The 5,623-nt window shown below is 37.0% G+C and overlaps 1 pseudogene; it reads right to left on the reverse strand.

Moving 5' to 3' along the window:
- Positions 1-449: 449 nt before the first annotated feature.
- Positions 450-5,623, reverse strand: part of LOC105127598 (dual specificity protein phosphatase 12-like) — an 8,003-nt pseudogene continuing 2,829 nt past the window's right edge.

Here is a 5,623-nt window from a genome sequence, read left to right on the forward strand (position 1 = left end):
ATCATTAAACCTGCTTTGGCTTGATAGGTCAATGTGAAATCCTGATAGGTTAATCTGAAATCTACTCAATTTGATATCTAACCTAATTCAAGTTTAAAAAAAATTAAGTAAAAATTAACTTAATTAAATATAATCAAAACTTAATTTAATATATTTTTTAAATAGTAATAATATTTTAATAATTAAATCAATCTAAATTGAGCTATACAGGTTAACCCAAACACCCCACATGAATTAAAATAATAATTAGTGTACTATTATTAATCTCAATATTTAATAAAAATATAATATTAATTTATTTTTTTAGACATGTCAAATTTGATAATGATATAGATTGAGGGTTAAATACTAAAATATATTTATTTCTTTATATTTTATTATCTTATCCACCACTAATCAAACAACAAAATAATCACTTCGACAACAGGATCCAGACCAGGACAACACGATTTTTTCATGCAACTACGGTGTGCGAAAGACAGTTTTGCACTCTATTACCAACACTCAATTCTGTTTTCATGTGTTGTTTTTTCAGTTATCTCCTCGAGATATTAACCAAATACATTTTTTAGGACCAAAGCAATTTGGAGAAACTCCAACTACCACGCAAATTGGTAATAATTGCATGAACATATCATACAGCACATACATGGCAACATTTCTCTCGAATTGCAAATCTACAGCTCCAGCTTCACAAAGATATTTTGTGGGAAAATACATGGCAACTTCGAAAAATGCTCCGGGGCTTGCTCACTCTGTGCAAGTGGCATCAAATTCGCTGAGAGAACTGAGCTTTTCTGTGGTAAAATGATAAGCCGGCTTCTTCTTTTGCCTCGAAGGTATTAGACAGTGCTAACGTCTACTCGACTTTCATGGAGCTGAAAGGCTGGAGTAATCCAGCTCCCACAACTGCATTGTATACCAGACCAATTGAAGTAGCCCAAACGAGCTTCACAATGAGCACAGGACAACTTGCACTCCACCATACCTCCCCCAACTGGACAACAAGGAAGAGCTATTGTATTAAGTGGTATCATTGCCAGCAAGCATGCACAATTCCGATTCCTTAAATCAATGAATCCAATAAAAAGACATGCTTAAGGTAAGGCATAGACCAAGGATCAGGATCAATTGAGTTCTAGATGACGATGATGATTGGTACAAGCCAAGTAAGATTAGGCAAAACATGGATAATCAAAAACCATGTTGGGATCCTCTTTAGAAAAAATGGGATACCAACTCCAAATGCAATGCACCCAAGTTTGTTATAACAGGTATAAATTACACGTAATTCTCAAAGGAGTCTGATAAATATTTCAAGATGCTTTCTAAAGTGTCAAGTTACCACCCCCCAATACCCCCCCCAAAAAAAAAAAAAAAAACCATTTCTCTCCTATAAGATATAAATAGAGCCTCCATTTTTAAGATATCAAAAAGAATTGATTCATTATGGCTTTGGCACAAGGAACTGGGTTGTCTGTAACTCTGCGTGGTTCATAAATTTCCCCAACTTTTATCAGTTAGTGGTTTCGACAAGAAATCTCTATGTACTGAATATAAGGATGGCTTTTGCTTAAAGAGTGAATCATAATAGCTGCATAAGTACACCTTCGTGACATAACCATATGGCTACTGCATAGAACAGTACACCTTCGTGACATAACCATATGGCTTAGTTCATAAATATATTATATTAAGCCTTGCACTCTACCATTAAGGAACAACACCGAGGATGACCAATTGGTTTAAAAACTAAATCAAGGTTTCAAAGAATCTCTAACCAGTAGTGAGCCATTATAGCTAACCCAAAGTTAACCAATGAAGCTGCAATTAGTTCCACAGCTTCTTCTTCATGACTGAACTTAAAAAAGTCCAGTGGCACCAGAATTTCTACAAACAAGATTGCACATACCTGCTGTCATCCACTTTAAAGGCTCAACAAAAATAGAAGAACACTCAGACTCATCAGACTTGTTAAGGGGGTTGCCACTTTTCTGCTTGCTCCACTTGAAAGATGTCTCACCCTCTCCAGGAACATGATTCATAACATTCTCCTGCAATGCAACAACTCGATGGCACTTCTTGCAGTGGTATGCAGGAATACCTTTTCCCCCTCCATTTGGAGATGCTTCTTCCTTAGAGGAGAATCGTGTAGGTACACCAGGATCTGCCCCAAATTTAGAACTGTCTATCTTCTCTCCACGGTTGTAAAACTCACCTGGAAGCATGGGGAAATTAATCCTTCATAAAAAGGATATTCACAGATTCACCATATCTGATCATTCCATATGTTTGTAACAGTAAAGAATATGCTTCTGACAGTCATAAAAGATATTACTAAGTTTAGGATCTATAATAATGTTCCACATTGACAGAAAGTTAAGAACGGAAATTTCAATGGATGAGTATGAAAAGTATCAAATGCATCATCACTTATGCTCAGCCAACTCTTACACACGGATTAAAGTTTTGGGAGCAACCACTTGATGCAAACGCTCAAGGTTGAGAACATACTAATGTCATGATTCCAAAATTCTGCTTATGCAGTGCCCAACTAATGACCTTCCACTTTAACACACGACAAAATTATTAACAAGAACAGCAACTCAGGATCAAATACTAGGAACATTTACCCATTGCTTTCAGGCGAAACCGCTTGTATATGGGATTAGCATGATCAACCTTGAAGCCCATTTCCTCAAACATTTTCAACTGCAATGGAAAAAAAAAAGAATTATGAGGATCACATAAGACACTAAAATCTCAGAGTCCCAACAAATCATATAGGTTTGTTTAGCATGTCTTGCATCACCTGTTCTAAAAAGCCATCATTGGGACCAACAGACTCACAGCTTTGCCTTAGGGATTCAAGAGCATCTACAGGGACACGTAGGGAAAAGATGAAATAGTAAATAAATAAAAAAAATGAAAAGAGATAACATCACATATTTTCATTGTTTTCAAACAAAAAGAACCACCATGTTTTCAGAATGTAAACAATGAAGGCCACCAGCATATACCAATCAGCAGATCCAAAATGCTCCAAATAAAACGTGGATGTGTTCAAACCTTCAAGAGATAATTGCTCACTTTTCATCAAGTACGCTGTAATGATAGCTGCACTGCAAAGAAAACAACGAAGAGAGGACCAAACCATTAGGGCTTGAGAATTCACAGCAGGTCTGTTCTGGACAATTCCTAATGCTCATCCATTGGGTCAGAAAATAACCTAAAACACTTCTTTCCTAGTTTAACCCACTTCATGATCAATCAACTGATCCACTGAAAAATATCAAAACACACTTCATAACTGTTTTAAATTAACCAAAAGTAAATAGCCACAAACTTGCACATCTAAGTTACAAGCATGCAATTCAGATCTTCGTTATTCATCCCATAATATCCATGTTTATAGCGGACTTGACTGGTGGGTCCCAAATACAGTTCATGCTTTTCTGGGAACAAATAACACCACTGCTCTAATCCATTATCCACCTCTACTTTAAGATTAACAAATAAACCCTAATTTATATTAAAAAAAGAAGAAGAGAATTATCATACCTTCTCGAAACGCCAGCAAAACAATGCACCAAAACAGCTCCTTCTTTTCTAGTCTTCTGAATAAAATCCAAACAAACATCCAAATAATCTAACAAATCCTCACTCTCCATATCCCTAATCGGCACCGCCATTCTCACTAGCTTCAATTCCTTCCCTGCATACTCTAACGAATACAAAACCTTATTCACCGCCAAACAACTCCTCCACTCATCACCGACACACTTTCTTTATCTCCTTCGTCGGAATTAGGACTCCGCTTCTCCATTCCGTAAAGAACGATATCGACACGGAACTTAAAACCGATAATATATGCTTTATTTCCGCACTTCCGTTTTGCAGAACCTCCACCGCGTCGCTTATGCTTCCGATGAAAAGATTCTCGCGTACGAGATACGGCATCAAAAATATATATTAACAAAATTACAAGCTTGTTTTCGAAAAATTATGGAATTTTCCAAGACAAAAAAATTATATTAAAATTGATAATTTTTTCGATTAATTTCGAAATAATGTGATTTGAGCTTGTTGGTGGGAGAAACCACTTGTGGTGGCCTTGAAACACTCGGAGGGGATAAAACACACTCTTTTATTTCAAGAACAACAAGCTTATAATAATGAAAAGCTTACAATAACACACCCTCTCTCTTTCTCTCTTTCTCTCTAGTGTTTCTCTCAATCTCTCCACACATAATTGCATAAGCTTAGCTATCTATTTATACACGAAATCAAAACAAGAAAATTCAACCTTCAAGTGTGAAGGCGGTTGTGGCCGACGGTGTGAAAGCGGCTGACGGCATGCAGCTGGCGGCTAGCGGCTGGTCGGTTGGTGGTTGGGCGGTGACAACTGGTGGCTACCTTCCTTGACCTTCTGAATTGAGTTTACTTCAACAAATCTCCCCCTTAAACTCAATCGAGGGATGTCATTCCAAGCATGAATTTCAATCTGATAAATACTTCTCTTTTCAATGGCTTGGTAAAGATATCTGCAACTTGATCATCTGTCTTGCAGGATATCAGCTCGACTTCTTTGTTCTTTACATGCTCTCGGATAAAGTGATGACGGGTATCAATATGTTTACTTCTTTCATGATACACCAGATTCTTTGCCAATGCAATCGCTGATCGATTATCGATATAAATCTCTGTAGGATTTTCTTGAGGAAATCCCAAAAACTTTAGCAAATTCCTTAACCATATTAAATGGCATACAGCTGAGTTGGCGGCAACATACTCAGCTTCACAGCTTGATAACGTGACAATTGATTGCTTTTTGGATGACCATGTGAAAGATGTATCTCCCACGAAAAATACAAACCCTGTTGTACTTTTTCTTTCATCCAGATCTCTACCCCAATCACTATCTGAGTAGTAGTAAGATTGAAATTTGTACTTGATGTATAAAGCATACCTTCATTTATTGTGCCTTTGATGTAGCGAAGAATTCTCTTGGCTGCATTCAAATGAGACTGGTCTGGCTTCTCCATATATCTACTGATCAGTCCGACTCCGTAGAGTATATCTGGTCTGGTACATGTCAAGTACCTTAAGCTTCCTACCAAGCTTTTAAAGTAAGTTGGATCAACATTTCCAACTTTACTTTTCCTCAATTCCACTCCATTCTCGACTGGAGTTGATACCAGATTGCAGCTTTCCATCTTGAACCTTTCAAGAATATCTTTGGCATAACTGCTTTGGGATACAAAAATCCCTTCTTCTTTCTGCACCACTTCTAAGCCAAGAAAATGTGCCATCAGACCAATGTCTGTCATCTCAAACTCTTGTACCATGCTTTTCTTGAAGTCTTCGAACATGGTAGGATTGTTGCCGGTGAATATCAAGTCATCAACATATAGGCACACAAATAATATGCTGCCATCTGCTTCTTTCTTCACATAAATTGCATGTTCATATGGACATTTTTCAAATCCATTATCTTGAAAATACCTGTCAATTCTGGTATTCCAAGCACGCGCAAACACTTTGTTGCATCATATTGGATATTTAAAGGAAACATCCTATTCTTGGACATTTTCACATAGGCAATTAATCTCCCATTGTAGTC

This window comes from Populus euphratica, unplaced genomic scaffold, assembly GCF_000495115.2.
Source record: "Populus euphratica unplaced genomic scaffold, PopEup_1.0 scaffold13.1, whole genome shotgun sequence".
In the NCBI taxonomy this organism is placed as follows: Eukaryota; Viridiplantae; Streptophyta; class Magnoliopsida; order Malpighiales; family Salicaceae; genus Populus; species Populus euphratica.